At 35.8% G+C, this 17456-nt stretch overlaps 1 long non-coding RNA gene across 1 annotated transcript; it reads right to left on the bottom strand.

Moving 5' to 3' along the window:
* Positions 1–241: 241 nt before the first annotated feature.
* Positions 242–12280, bottom strand: LOC126829742 (uncharacterized). The gene is made up of 5 exons (XR_008789007.1): positions 12167–12280; positions 8740–8824; positions 7927–8253; positions 2492–2710; positions 242–857 (listed from the first exon to the last, which is right to left on the bottom strand). It is a non-coding gene; the product is annotated as an uncharacterized LOC126829742 (long non-coding RNA).
* Between the last annotated feature and the right edge of the window lie 5176 nt (positions 12281–17456).

The raw sequence follows: 17456 nt of genomic DNA, 5'->3' as shown, positions 1-17456 counted from the left end.
AGTTTTCAAATCAAATGCAAAAAATAGCCGGGTTGCCTGTCAGAGAGTTTCAGTTTTGAAATATTGACACAGTTTGTAATTTTAAAATTGGAACACGAAAACGACCAACAAAATTGCATTACTCGCTCGAAAATGAAAGTATGTAGCGGCAAGTTATCACAGGCTTATCCTGCCACAAGGTGATTCCTAGTCAAGAATATCATCTCCCACTCCAAGGGACTAGAATAAATTGCCGCTCACCCTTGATTAAATATTTTATTTACCGTTATATATCTGTGGTTTACTCCTTTAAAGATGCATTATGTAAGATTAAGATAAAGGACTGAACGTTCTTGCTATAATAGTTCGCACAATAGATTGTGAAAAATGAATATTTTGAAAACTTCAGTCAAATTACAATACTTTGGGCGAAGTCATTAGTGTTCAAAGTTCGGTCAACATAGTCTCGATTGTCTAGTACGATTACTACGATGATCCATTTTTACATCAAACTGTTCAATGGCGATAGTGTTTTAATCCATTTAATAGATTCAATATCATGGCCGTCCCAACTTATTGAGAGTTGATCATGGGCTTGTCATGTATGTCATGTATGTCATGAAAGAAACCCTGGAATATGCAGATTTATCTTTTACATAATGCAGCTTTAAGTATACAATGTAAACAGTTTGTCTATGTACATCATCTTATCTATAGTACCTGTAAACATCTATAGTACATATGTCTACCTATTTACAATACATGAATTTATGGTTTAGTATTCTCATATAATTGTAATTGTTGATATTCAACAGGATCTGTGTTTACTAAATCATCATAATGACCTTCAGCTGGTATTTGTTGATTTTGGGTGGCTACTGTAATAAAACAGAATTTCATTTCATTCATAATTTAAGAAGAACGTAATTATTCTTTTAATTGAATACTGAGTAACTTTAAATACGACATTACCACAATAGATAGGGAAGTACAATCACTATTAATTTCCTTCATAAATATGAAGGTAGTAATTATTCTAAACATACATTATGCAAGAGCTAAATCTGCCTATTGCAGGTCTTTCTTTAGGCCTGAAATGTTATTTAAATTATTACTTAGACATTAAATAATTTATCCAGACCATAATCAACTCTCGATGGCAACGCTAGCCTACGATGTTTATTTGATTAGGTTCCGATTTGCTGTTCGACTTCATTCATAATTGAATCATGAAGTGGATAATCGAGACTATGGTTTTTATCGTACCGACTTTATTAATGGCGATCGAGGCTAGGCCGACAATTTAATCGCTAAAATCTTGGTTCAGAGTGGATCAGTTTGACTGAAATTTTCAGCAAATTCCCTTTACATTATCTAGTATTGGTGACAATATTGGTGTCAGTCATTATCACATATGTGATAGAACTAATTAAACACGTTCCAAATATAATTTTAACACAGAGATCATTGCTACGATAGCTGTGTAATACAGGTTTCCTGAATCGGAAATATCGAACGCCGAAGGAAAACATGGTAATGCACGGACTTTTTCTGTTTTTCTTTCGTGTTCTCTTATCTAATGACAGTCAGTTCTTTTTATGAATTGTCAGATATCCTCTCACAGTCCCATATAACAACTTTTGGTCTTGGAAGGAATTATTAGTGAGCAGAAATTCGGCCGTGTATCTGTTATCACTCGTCACATCAGTCAGTTATATAGAGGTAAGACTCGTGTTTTCCTTTGGCATTCGTCACTTCCGATTCAGGAAACCTGTATTACTCAGCTATCGTAGCAATGATCTCTGTGTTAAAATCATATTTGGAATGTGTTTAACCAGCTCTATCACATATGTGATAATGACTGGCACCAATATTGTCCTTTAAGAAGGGCAGTACGACCTGCATTAAGTTTATTCATAAATAAGTTTATTTAAAGGAACACTGCGCAACATGAAGAAAGACTACTTGGTTATGAGTGTGCTTGACCTATGCCGCTTTAAATAGTTGGGTTAAATCAAAACGTGTTGAATTGAAGAGAACAGTATCTAATCACAAAATGCATCTATAAATTCACAACAAGCGTGACAGACGTCCAAATTCATTCATTGTCCGGTAATAAACAAAGGGGGGTAACTCTAATTTACAGAATACAGGGGACCGTTAAACAAATATAGTGGGCGTTATGGTTTACTGCATACAACTCTGTCACAATGAGAAAGTATTTAAATTTTTGATTTTGTTTTCTGTTCGGAAATAGAATAGTTCTATAATGACATCCTTGTTTTGTTCCCATCTCAACTATTCCTCATCTCCACCTACCTTACAAAAATGCGCGGGAAAGGGAAATCTTGTGCACATAAGTCACTTTAAGCAATATTTAATGTTAGGGAATAAGTTTGGAAACGTTCCATGAGTATTGTTTCAAATAAATGTCCCAAGAAAATGTATTGAGAGAACTGCAACCAGACCCACCAATGTACGCCATAAAAAAGAATATACAATAAAAATGTACCTGGTTTATTTTTGTGCATTTTGATAAATAATACGATGAATGTAAATATTAACAGAAGGAAAAGGACGAACACAACTCCTATTAATGCTATTACTGTGGTATTTGATGGTGGAGGTATTTGAGGACATGGAGGACAGGTTGCCGAATCTGTGATCATATCAGCGACATCATTATCTGTAGTTGTAGGCATCGTTGTCACTCCTGGTGTATAGCCATTCCCTTCAAGAAATAATAAATTCTAAAAATAGTTTCATATTCCAGAGGAACTCCACGATTATAAGCGTGCACGGAGGACATTAATAGGAACCAAATTAAAATCGTGCCATCTAATGAATACCCCGTTTTAATCATGTTTTGTTGCACTTCTATATTTACGGCACAGGACTAGTAACTGCTTCCCCCCCCCCCCCATTGTTCTGTATCTAATCAATAGTTTGGGCTATTGAAAGTACAATATTTCACAGATTGTTCAAAAAGCTGCATTTGGTACCAATAACAAACCTCCTAATCCTGATCATTGATTTCTTTACAAATCATCATACAAACCCAAGATCTGATTTACAGTTGATGCCCCCCGCCCCCTTCCCCCGGACATGGGTGTAAATATTGCCGAGCTCCAAGTCTCTGAAAACCAATTTGAATTAAAAGATATGTAAATCTGTCCCTGTATAGATTCCTATGATGGGTTGTAGATGTAGAAAAGCTGCAGACTGGTATACAATCGAGAAGGTGCATCTGACAAAGTAATAATAACTGTAATAATTGCCTATTACACACAGTGTCCGAGAAACTGGACCCAGGCTAATGAAGAAAGGCATATAGTTTGCTATGAGGGGAATTTTGCCCGGACAGCGTCGCTGCAACCTACTTTGCAAAGGTTGTTGTATTTTCACGCCATTGTGTATAAGTGGTACACAAACAACTAGGTACTGTCCTTGTCCGGCCTTGCGCCGTCCTGCACCGCTGACAAGGGCAAGCCTTACCGGAAAAAATTTCAAGGAACTCTCCCGGGCGACATCGGAAGGGAACCCGAGCCAGTGTCTTTCTGGGTCACGGTGGCTAAGTGGGTAAGACGCTGGCTCGCTAGCCTGTAGGTCAGGTGTTCGATCCCTGCATTGGCCGAGAAAGTTCATCCGGTTATAGTTCCACGTTGTCAGTGATGCAGGTACAGTGAGGGCCGAACAAGGACAGCTGTCTAGTCGTTCGGATGGGACAAAAAAACCGAGGTCCCGTGTGCATATTGGCGTGCATGTAAAATATCCCTTGACAATTGGAATTCGATATAAGAGTAGGCCGTAGTGCCGCTGTCCGGGCAAAATTTCCCTCATAGCGCACTGTATAGGGTATGCCCGTCTTCATTAGCCCAGTTCGGAGCAGAACAGTAGGACGTTAAACCCCATTTCATTTCATTTCTTTCTCACTGTGCCACCGTAGCTCCCAGAAAATCAGCCATAAAGTCATAATTAAAGATACAATGTTTACCATTGAACATTTGGTAAAAACGAACAGTGTTGGTGTATGTTGATTAAAGCACACCTTTAACATTATATATTATTACTATAGAGACAACTGTGCTATCTTTACCATTATCTATCATTAATGTAGAGACAACTGTGTTAGATTCATCTCTAAAATGGGACGGTTACCATTCTCCATACCGGAAGGATCGGACGTCGCATGGTGGCGGATTATTATTATATGTTAATAAAACCATTTATTGCAAACGGCGAGATGATCTTGAGGTTACAGGTATAGAGAGTATTTGGGTGGAATGCAAATTTCCAAACACCGTATTACTTGTTGCCTTATTTTACCGCCCGCCAAACAGCACAATTGAATTCTGGTCATTGTTCGAAAGATCCATTGAACTAGCCTATCAAACCACGCTTAAGGTTGTAATTTTAGGTGATCTAAATGATGACTTGCTAGCACAACGCTGCAAGCTACGGGATATTTTATCTTTAAATAATCTCAGACATGTTATTGATGAACCTACACGCGTTACTGGGACGTCATCAACCTTATTAGACGTAATTTTAGTAAATGATGAAATTCAGATTAGTTCCAGTGAAACGATTAATGTCACTCCTGACATATCCGATCATAAGGGTGTTTATGCATTATTAGATTTTCCAGTTTCAAGTCCCAGGAATTTTAAACGGGAGATATTTGTATATAAGGATGGTAATTATAATAGGTTAAATACTCTTATCAAAGAACACGATTGGGAGAGTACCTTTGCAAATTCTGATATTAACTTAGTATGTTCAAAATTTTATGAAATTTTAAATAGCTATATTACATTGTGCATACCAAAGAAATCAATAACTATAAGACTAACTGACAAACCGTGGTTCAATACAGAAATACATAGAGCGATAAGAATCAGAAACAGGTTACACAAAAAAGCTTTGAAAACACAACATGAATGCGATTTAAGAAAATACAAAGTTCAAAGAAATAAAGTAAATAATTTTAAAAAAGCGTTAAAAACAAAATACAAAGAAGAAATCACAAATTTCTTGAATTCTAACGATACAAATAGCCAGAATTACTGGAATAATTTAAGGAAAGTATTAGGCCAAAATGTATCAAATGATATTCCTCCACTTTTAGACCCCAATGGAAGAATTGCTCATTCAAATTTTGATAAAGCTGAATTACTTAACAACTATTTCGGATCAATTTCAAATAACACTCAGCAAGGAGAATTACCAAAATTCAATAAGCGAACAAATTGTCAACTTGATATTCCTTTAGTCGAAGAAAAGGAAATCGCAGATATTATAAGTACACTGAAATTGAAAAAAGCCAATGGATTTGATAATATTAGTAACAAGTTACTAAAATATACCAAAACCTCAATATGTGTACCATTAAAATATATATTTAACAAATCACTAGAATCAGGCGTTTTTCCAACAATTTGGAAAAAAGCAAATGTCCTACCTTTCTATAAAAAAGGAGACAGCTCTCTAGTTTCAAACTACCGACCTATAAGCCTATTAAGTTCTTTGAGCAAATTATTAGAAAAGGTAGTTTTCAAACACCTGTTTAACTATTTTCATGAAAACAATCTCTTGTACAAATACCAATCAGGGTTTCGACCGAACTACTCTACTGTTCATCAACTTTTAGAAGTGTATCATGATATCTCATCTGCAATAGATAAGCAACTATATTCCTGCTATGTTTTTTGTGATATATCTAAAGCGTTTGACCGCGTATATTTACCTGGTTTGATACACAAATTAAGTCAATATGGGGTTTCAGGCATGCTAATTACGTGGTTGTCTAGTTATGTCCAAGACCGGACTCAACGGGTATTCGTAAATGGCTCTGTGTCATCAGAAATTACTCTTCAATCAGGAGTTCCCCAGGGATCAGTTTTGGGCCCCTTTTTGTTTTTGACTTACATAAATGATGTACAAGATGTACTCCATAATGTGGCTAGATTATTTGCAGACGACACGGCACTTGGGTGTAGCAAACAGTCAGTTTCGGAGATAGAACAGTCCCTAAACTACGATCTGACAAATCTCAACATTTGGGCGAATAATTGGCTTATAAACTTTAATCCAAACAAAACAAAAGCTATTTTATTTAGCTCCAAAAAAACAGAAAATTATCCGAGTCTGATATTCGATAATCAAGCACTTGAAGTGGTTAAATGTCACAAACACTTGGGCATTACCCTTTCAAATGACGCCAAATGGACCATCCATATAGAAACTATTATCTCGTCCACCTCAAAATTATTAAATATTTTGCGTAAACTAAAATTCACCTTTAATAGACAAACTCTAAATAACGTATATTTGATATTCATAAGGCCAAAATTGGAATACGCATGTGAAGTGTGGGATGGGTGTAACGTTTCCAATACCGAAAAACTTGAAAAGGTACAGCTAGAAGCTGCCAGGATTGTGACTGGACTAACTAAAACTTGTTCTCGTGAAGCGCTTTATTTTGAAAGCGGATGGAATAAATTGTCAGACAGACGTACACAAAAGCGACTAACCACATTTTTTCAAATTAAAAATCAGAGAAACCCAGCATACTTATATGACATTCTAGAATATTATCAACAAACACCACAAAAATACAATTTAAGAAACATTAGCGAATATAGATATCCTTATTGTAGAACAGCATTACACCAAACTTCGTACTTCCCCACAACAATTCGAGATTGGGAATTATTAGAGGACCCCATAAAGCAATCAACCACTCTTAAATCCTTCAAATATCTATACAAACAAAAATTACGTTCCTTAATACAGAAAGCGCCAATCTACTACTGTAAAGGTAATAGACATGAAAATATTATTCACACTAGAATACGGCATGGGTGTAGTTCGTTGCAAAATGATTTGTATGAAATAAACGTTGTGAATGATCCCACATGTTCTTGTGGCAAATTTATAGAAAATGCCGAACACTATTTCCTGCAATGTCACTTATATGATGTAATTCGTGCTGAACTATTAAATACATTGTCAAGTTATTCTGTGATAAATATAGATATCCTATTGTGCGGCAATTCAGAATTGTCAATTGAGATGAATACAAACCTTTTCCTTGAAGTTCACAAATATATCAAACTTTCAAAACGATTTAAATTTAAATAAAAGTTATTGTTAGTAGTTACATCTTAGAATAAATTATTAGCTTTAGCTTTTTTGGTGGATAACTTTTTTTTTTTCCCGCACCCCCCACCCCCCATTTTTTTTATTTTTTTTTTTATTATTTCTTTTTATCATTTTATACATGCATCAGTTCATTTATATCCCATTTATTAAACTTTATTTTTCAATGTTTTAAATATAATTTTACATTCTCTTTATCACCTCTTCACTTATTTTATATAGAGCTTTGAGATATAATTCATCTGACTTTACTTATATTACTTATAAATTATTTATTATTGTATATACTATTTCGAAATCTTGTTAGTATTAAATAATGTCTATTATTTCTATGTATGGAAAGGGCTTTTCTAAGTTTTTGAAACTTGTGCTCAATCCTTTTGATATTTGTCAATAAAATATGTTTAAACTACAACTGTGCTCTCCTTACCATTATATATCAATAGTATAGAGACAACTGTGCTACCTTTTACCATTATATATCATTAGTATAGAGACAACTGTGGTACCTTTTACCATTATATATCATTAGTATAGAGACAACTGTGGTACCTTTTACCATTATATATCATTAGTATAGAGACAACTGTGCTACCTTTTACCATTATATATCAATAGTATAGAGACAACTGTGCTACCTTTTACCATTATATATCAATAGTATAGAGACAACTGTGCTACCTTTTACCATTATATATCATTAGTATAGAGACAACTGTGCTATCTTTAGAATTGACATTGCTACTGAGATGTACCACAGTACCCTCGATTAAATGGTATACATACCTTTACCAGTTATTGTTACGGAGAGAATGTTTGAAAAGGCTGCTATGGAGATATGTCCACACTGCCATTGAGTTGTACCAGTACGTTCAGCAGATAGAATAATTAACTGATGGTCATATGTACGGTTGTTATATCTGGTTATGGTACAGTTGAAACTATTCATGTTGTTTACAATACAAGGTGCAAAAGGATAAAGACGTGTTGGTCTAGCTATGTTTGTATTATTTTTATAGAAATCAACTAGATTGTATAAAGTTCTACATGTGACACTGTATGAATCTCCTATACTAACTTCTCTTACATTGCTAGTTATATTCATAATATTCCCTGAAACATTAAAAAAAAAACAACATACATATTAAACTACTCTTGCATTGCTTGTTATATTCATAATATTCTCTGAAACATTGAAAACATAAACATATATATTAAACTACTCTTATTATATTTATTTTATTCCCTGGAAGATTAAAAACATAAACATAGTATTGTCTATATTGGTATACGTGGCTGCGTATTGCGGTGAATTATTGGAATAGAAATCAGTGTTCAGATACACACACCAGAGGGCGAATTCGACTAAATGTAATAACGAACGCAAGGTGACGGACCACTTGAATAAAATCCCATAATAGAAAGTGGTGCTATGTGTTCATGAAAGGGACAATGTTTTAATCCATAGTGCTGCCATGTTTTGTTAAGCATTTTAATTAGATGATAATTTAATCAACGTTAAGCTAATTAAAACATTTAGTATGGAAAGAGCAAGGATAAGAAAATAGGGTACTTTAGAAACAAATCTTGAAATATTACCTGCTTTAGTATAATGCCAAATCCACAAGAAGTAAAATAACACCAATTCCTTGCACAACAGCATGTTTACTGCAGTCAGTGTTAGCTAATAGTACAATAAAAAGAGTAACAATAACATGGCGTCCTAATAATATCAACTAACTTGATGGTCGCAAGCGCGGATACATTCCAGGAAGTGCGATGAGCAATTCTGGTAAAATATTTTAAAATTTAAAAAACTTTGAAACTCTAAAATATAGGAATTTTAAATTATGAAATATATGTGTTGCTGAAAAATGTAACCCTTGTTTATTTGCATATTTTATAATAGTTCTGATTTTGGATTGAATAAACCCTAAGAAATCAGTCAGTTGTATTTGACTTTAAAGCGTCATGAATCGTTCAAATAAAATTCCAGTTGAGAACTATATCAATAAATTGTAACATAGATAAAATAATAAAAATATAAAATATGTCCATCATATGACACATTTAGTCTTGAAAATGGCGCATTATATATATACATTTCAAAAAAATAAACGCATGGTGATATTTCGTCGTCGGTATACCTTTGCTTTACAATCGCCTCGCTGCAACAGGTGCCGCGACTAATTGCTGAACCAAACTGTTCTCCAGTGTTGCTGTGGCCACTGGGCCCATTGAAGTTGGATTTGACGGTGTCGGCCTATTTCAAAATAACAGCTTTGGCTCGTAATATGGTTTCACGTAGACGTCTATGGACTATCTGGTCTGAGATCCTACGCCTTCCAGGAATTGCTGCTGCAATAGATGTCGCTGTTGCGAACCGGTTCGCAAATAACGTAACCGGATGTGACGACCCAGGACAAGTGGGGTCATTCTTGTTTGCCTGAGCTTGGGCGGTACCTATCCCAAAGGCGAGAAATGGTACTCTGGGAAACATTCAGCAGTCTGGCTACATCTGCCTGGTTTTCACCTGCTTGTAACCAACAGATAGCCTTGTTGCGTTGGTCTTCGTTCAGATGGCTCGTTGAGTGTTTACATGTGCAACTGATTTTAAAACCGAGAACCCCGGGTTTTTAAAGGCCTTAGATTTGGGTCTGATGCGAAAAACTTGCGAAGTTGTTAAACTCGTGAATCTTGGTGCAATGAAGCGAAAACAAATTTCGGCAAAAAGTATGACCTATCAGAATTAGTGACCCTTCATTTAAAACCAATAAAGAATTTCTTTTATACTTACATAGTGGCATCAAAAACAACGATCCCGTTCAAATAAAAAATGATGAAAAATGGGCTGTGCATTTCCTTTTTTGAAGAGTATATATAATCGTAATATATTATAGAGATATGAAATTTAAAATTTTCCCTAAATTCAAATCATTTTTATATGATCTTCTTTCAGGTTGGAATTGTAGAACCGTTATATATCCAACTTAAAGACACCCTACCAAATATGTGTGTTTTGTTTTTAAAATATGGCGCTAAAGCTTGGTTCTCGAATATAAAATAGTTTTGGACTAACAATCAGAATATCAAAATATCCAAATCCAGATTCTCACACATTTGGGCTCGCTCTGTTCATTGCACATCATGGCGTCATTTAATGTTGGATATACCAGATAGCCTATTATTCTTTACATGCAAAATACCAAAAATAAATAGGTACTAGATAATGTGGCATGTCCATATTAAATCATCAAAGCATGAGAGAATCGGTACGGGAAGAAGTTATTAATCAGCGTAAGAATAATTATCATTAATTGATTTAATTCATTTCTTAATACATTAAATGCAGATATTTAAATTTAGCGTTTTTGCGTATACATCACCATCCAATATGAACTGAATAGGAAACTCGTCGACATCGATCTCCATTTTCTACCAATTTCCACCTAGAACTATTTGTGTTTTAAGTAGCATGCTCTAGGATTTAGATCATGGGGCTTGTCATTGAATCAAGTGACCAGGTTTTGATCCAACAAAGGTACGTCACAAACGTTCAACTGTGGGTTTACTCCACTGCCTTTGGTTTTCTCCCAATGCAACAGACCTGTACTCGCAAGCGAATTATTGAATCATACGTTACTCCCGGAAGTACCTAGTTGCACACAGTAGATGTTAAACCCGATCTCTCTCTCTCCCCCTCTCTCTCTCTCTCTCGGTGAGCTCTAATAGATCCAATTATATGTATACCTATTTTATTTTATTATTCCTTGAACATAATTTCCTCCAAATATTTCTGTCGTTATTGTTAACGTTGTGTTTGACACAGTAAATGAAAAAGCGAATCTGAAAGCTAAGTCAGGGTGAAGTTTCTAAAAGCGAATATAAGAATGAAGTGAAGACTGTGTATGTAACAACACATATAAATACAACAGGGAGAAGTGACGGCTGAGGTGTTGTTTGAAACTTTATACAAGACAAAGGAGAAAGGTGAAGTTTATTTGGTGGATCTGGTCATGATGTCGACTTTATAACTAAATATCCTAATACAGAAACTTCTCATTGTCGTTTACGCAAAGATTCATTAATGGAAGTTTATAGTTTATTTAAGAGCAACTATGGTAAAACTACCCTGAACATCTACCACATATCTATATAGAGTACAAGACATGCAAATTGCTATGTCTCAACTACTATCTAGCCCGGCAATTGTTGATCGACGGACGGAGACGATGACATACCCCAAAACTATATACTACGTGTTAATTGGCATAAAAATAAGATAAAAATTTCCCGAGATCTCGAGAAAATTTACACATGATGTCAAGATCTAACGAACATGAACTCGAATTCTCAAGATCGTTAACCGATCTTCTACAAAATGTTTCATGACCCCTATACACTTTCGTGCATTCTTTCTTTTGTTGGATTGAGGGCATTTTATTTTCTAAGCAAGCTGCTAAATTGTTATTATTAAAATTATTAAAATAATAACATGCTGTTAAATTAAGGATTAATAATAGAAAATTCATTAATCAAATAAACACCATTCCGGCATCGCTATAGCACAGACGAATTTCTCATAAGAATAAAGGATCATGCTCTAGATTTTCATATTGAATTCATATCGATGTTTAATATAATATAGAATAAATAACATGATGTTTGTATTAATCAGAACGTTACTTTATCGATATTCACCTCGGTATCATTGCACTACAATATAAATGTATAGCGGATTTAATACTTGCTGTGACTACAATTTACCCAACCAATGTATCAAAGTACGGAAACTATGATTTTATACTGTGTATATATACTTTGTATACACTTAGTGCCTGTTACAAGTATATGCTAAAAGTTCTATCAATAAGATTAGCCCAGTAAGTTCCAAATATTTTATTCAATACTCATACCAGGAAATACATTCGTGAAAAACAACGAACGGCTATAAGAGGATTTTAAAAAAAAGGATTGTCTCCGAAAATATGGATGGTTTTAGTCAATGCACTATTAAAGCACTTACCCCAAAAGTATTCCATCTGTCTATTGATGTTTTACTGTTATTATGAATCCTGGCCACGTGATTTTCTTCGAATGTTTAACAGCTTCAAAATATCTTCCGGGATTTAGATAATGGACGTTCACTTCAAAATAATTTTTGTTGAACTTCAACACAGGGAGTTGTGTGAAAATAATATACATAATACGTGTGTCCTTTTCTTATACAGTAACACAAACGTGTGTTTTTTTCTTATATCATAACACAAAATTATAATTATAAAATTTTGTGTTGTCCTTTATATTTAACACAAATGATGTGTATATTCAACACATATTTTGTGTTTTTAAACATGAGCCACAGTCGACAAAGATAATTTGATATATTATATGGTATAAGGGGCCTGGAGACTTGTGATAACGCCCAAAAATGTGCAAATTATTAATGATGTAATAAAAATGTTGTGACGTGACCTCAAAATACAAATCATCTTTGTCGTGATTAAACACGTGATCGGCGAACGATACATTTATCCACTGTTATGTGTTGTCCACTGTTCACATTATATACTGAGCGCCATGGAAAACGCATCACTTTTTTTTCCCAAATATTTTATTACTAGGTGGTTTTGTATGTATAATATTATGCAATACTATGAACTATTATTGTTTCACACAATGCTCCCAAACGCAAAAAATATCAGCCCGTGCGCGCAAAACAAAATTGCACGAGATGCACATGAAAACCCCAATATTCACGTGCAGCATTGTGTGCGAGCCCTTTAAAAGCATGTTTTCAACTTAATTTGCAGTACATGAACTGTGAAACGTCAATCTGTCGTAATCTGTTGTTGGACGTGTGAAGGAATCGAGCTAGAGATGCCGAGACTTACTGAAAATCAACGGAATGAAGCCATGGGAATGTCTACACGTGCTATTGCCAGACACTTCAATTGTCATCAGTCCACTATTGTAAGGTTGGTGGAACGTGTTCGAGTTACTGGATCAACACGTGACCGTCAACGTCCTGGTCCACAACGCGTTACAACCCAGGCTCAAGACCGCTACATCCGGGTCACTCATCTGCGTGACAGATTCCGCCCTGCGACTCGAACATATGCAGCAGTCGTCGGAAGACAAGGACCAGTAAGTGCCAACACCGTAAGACGTCGTCTAAGAGAAGTAGGACTCCGTGCATGACGACCTTATGTTGGAGCTATCCTCACGGATCATCACCGTCAGCGGCGTTTGATATGGGCTCAAGGACACCAGACATGGAGAAGAGTAGACTGGCAAAGTGTGCTCTTCAGTGATGAGAGTCGCTTTCATCTTTATCACGCTGATGGCCGTCAACGTGTGTGGAGTCGTCCTGGGGAACGTCTTGCAGACTGCTGCGTCATCGAAACGAATCGATGGGGTGGGGGAAGTGTAATGGTGTGGGGAGGCTTCCAGTTCATCACCGGACCGCCCTACACATTTGCAGGCCTCGCGTTAAAGCTGTAGCCTACCGTGATGATGTCTTGCAACCAATTGTTGTTCCGATGTTTCGAGCGCACCCACAACTTCAGCACTTCCAACAGGATAATGCACGTCCGCATACCGCCCGTTTTAGTATGAACTACCTGGCTGCTAACAACATCAATGTCTTGGACTGGCCAGCTATGTCTCTGGACATGGCACCGATAGAACATGTCTTGTCCAAGAATGGAACAATTTGCCCCAGGCCTTCTTTCAAACATTGGTAAATTCCATGCGACGTCGCTGCACAGCGTGCGTATAAGCCCGTGGAGGACACACGCGCTACTGACATCTGTGTCGTACTTTTGGTTTTGACCCCTCTGACTTTGTACCGTTGATTACAGATTAAACATCCATAAGTGTACAAATGTGTTGTTATTGATGTGTTCCCATTTGAATATTGTTCACAATAAGAAGCAAAATAAATAAGATATGTTTACAGGATCATTTTGTTATAAGTGATGCGTTTTCCATGGCGCTCATTTGTTTATTTTTTTCTCTCATATCTAAAATCTTACAGTACCCGTGAAATAGAGATATGATAAAGAGATATAATTATTAGTCTATTATATTCTGATTATGAACTATTTATTTAATCAGTTTGAAAACATTATTTTGACAATATCCTGTGTGTATTTTCACATTTTGTCTACGACAATAGCTAGATAAACATACTTCACTAATTACAGTTTCTGACAAGGGGATTTTTATTGACCCCGATAAAACTTTACATCAATGGTGTTATAGGCCTACTTAAATTCCAAGACATTGTCAGGTTAGAATGGAATTGGAGTGGGGAAAAGTTATGTTAATCTTTTATTTTATTTAATGAAATTGGTTTATTAAATGGCAATTAACATTCATTGGTTAGTTGGAAATTACCAATCAAAATTAAAGTAAGAAAGCAAAATTCATTTCAGAAATGACACAACTGTTGTTGCTTTTTTTACTATCTGTGATTCTGTATATGGACTTACAATTACATAGTCCAGACACAGAGAGATAATGATTTATTTTTTAAATGCCATGTATTTATAACCCCTTTCATCTTCTAGCATATAGTAACTTGCCCTGGTTCATAACTCGACTAGACACGATACCAGATGCCAAGTTCAAGTCAAATCGACACCCATCTTGCGTCAAATTCAAGTTATAGAAAGGGTATTTAGTCAACCATTTATATTTTTCAGATTGGAACATCGACGAAGGAGCATTTAGTAAATCATGGTTCGATGAAAGAAGCTGACCTTACATTCTCAATATAAAGTCTTCAAATTCTTTCATAAATCTGAAAATGAGATTGTTTGTGGAAATTCAAAACTTATCTGATGAATTTTCGTTTTTAATGCCAAACCCACTAAACAATGCGCATAAGTTTTTGTAAATTCATTACAGTCTGGTTTGAAGACCATGGTGTAATGTATGGTTAAATCAATATTTATTATTTTGACAATTGGGAATGATCTCTAAAATACTAATTTTTATCAGCCTATATTTATTTTGCTTTCATCTGAACCATTAATGCTCAAGTTTTATAATGGTATTTAAAAAGAAAATTCATAATCTTCTGCAATGAATATTTTGTTCTTAAAAGGCGGCTATTATTGTTTTCTTAGGAACTGTTCTTTATATATATATATATATATATATATATATATATATATATATATATATATATCATAATATCTTTTTCACTATGGTGTTGAATTTGTTTACATATCCTATGGAAAATAGTACCGTAGGGATGTCAGGGTGTGTTACTAATTCATTGATGGGGAATAAAACCATGGCTATTTAGCCTTTAGAGCATAATTGAAAAAAAAACCAATATGTTCCTATTCCATAATTTCTACTTAATTACTTTTTAATGTCACTGCATGCAATAATAAAACCTTTCATATTTTAATTTATTATTGACATGTTTATTTATTTCTATAATTTAATGAATAAAAAATAGAAACTCATAGAAAATCATATTACATGTATATTAATTATAAAGCATTAAAGTTGAACCATAACTAAATGAGGGTAAAGCGTGGGGACATGGGATATTTTGGTATACTAGGTATATAATGGGGAAAGACAACACAAGTTTGTAAGTAAAAACAACACATGTTTGTGTAGGAAAACACATGTTTGTGTAGGAAAACACAAGTTCTACCACGAAACAACACATATTCTACCATAAAACAACAAACGTTTCTTAAAATTTTACACGGGCTATGTGATGATTTTCACGCAGTTTCATCACAGTTTAAACACAAACTTGTGTTATTTGGTAAAACTTTTCATAAGCTTTTTTTGATGAAAATAACACCTAACTTGTGTTATTTTAACACAAGGAATTTTAGAGTGTATTCACTATAGTATATCTGATATATTAGACAGTTCCTTTAATGAAATGAATACATTTAAGTTGATAATATCTTGTATAAGCCTGTTGTTTGTGATAAACACGAAACTAGGAAGATATTCTAGTGATGTATAACGAGATGTATTGTATACTATTCAAAAAAAGTAGGGGATATTTGATTTTGGGGGCATAATACTAAAATATGCAAATGACTACGAAAAAAGTCACTATAGAACCTAACAGAAGAAACATTTCCAGTTACATGTGACGCCCAAACGCACCAATAGCTACCGCATGGAATGCAGGTGATGCTTGGGATCATCATGGGGGTCCAACCCAAGATTTGCACGACTCTGACTTTGAATGTTACAGTCATTGTGGCATTGAATTCCAGGGTGGAAACATCAGTTTAATTGTTTTAGTGACCAGAAAACAAATTTTGATATGCGTCGGCTTACCCAAAATGAAAGGTTACGTGCCCTTGGCATGCTACAGATCGGCACAACACAGGCGGTTGTGGCGCGGACGATGAATGTTTCTCAGTCTGTCATAAGCAGGCTATGGTCCAGATACCGTGATACACAATCTGTACAGGACAGACCACGCTCAGGTCGACCAAGGGCGACAACTCAAGCCCAGGATCGATTTATCCGTACCTTGGCCTTGAGAAATCGTGTCATCACAGCAAATCAGATCAGCGCTCGTCTTCAAACAGACACTGGTGTGAGAGTGAGTGGCCAGACGATTCGGAATCGACTGCATAGGGGTCACCTTCGCGCCCGACGTCCTCGCGTGATCCCTTGTTTGAGAGATCATCACATTCAGGCAAGACGTCGTTGGTGTAGGGATCGTCAACACTGGGATAATCGACGCTGGAGCAATGTGATGTTTTCAGATGAGTCAAGGTTCACTGTTGATTTTTTGGACAGACGTAGGAGGGTGTGGCGTCGTCGGAACGAGCGCTTCCAAGACGTTAACGTCATCAGACATGATCGATTTGGGGGTGGTTCTGTTATGGTGTGGGGAGGCATCACTGTTGCTGGAAGAACGGCTTTACATGTTGTTGCAGGGCGTGTTACAGGCCAGTACTACCGGGACAACATCTTGGCAGTCCATGTTGTGCCGTTCGCACGACGTCATGGCCGCCGTTTCATCTTCCAGGATGACAACGCAAGATGTCACAGGGCCAGGATCGTTACAGGTTACCTCCAACAACAGAACATCACCACATTACCTTGGCCAGCACTGAGTCCCGACCTCTCCCCCATCGAGCATGTCTGGGACATGCTTGGACAGAGGTTACGTCAACGTCAACAACGTCCTGCCAATGTCCAAGAACTTGCTGCTGCGTTGCAACAGGAATGGGACAATCTGGACCAAAATGACCTTAGACGTCTCATTAGGAGTATGCCACGTCGGATCAATGCTTGTTTGGCAAACAGAG

This window comes from Patella vulgata, chromosome 8 (genome assembly GCF_932274485.2).
Source record: "Patella vulgata chromosome 8, xgPatVulg1.2, whole genome shotgun sequence".
NCBI lineage: Eukaryota > Metazoa > Mollusca > Gastropoda > Patellidae > Patella > Patella vulgata.
The sequence above is the reverse complement of the archived record's forward strand: the minus strand, read 5'-3'. Positions and strand labels throughout refer to the sequence as shown.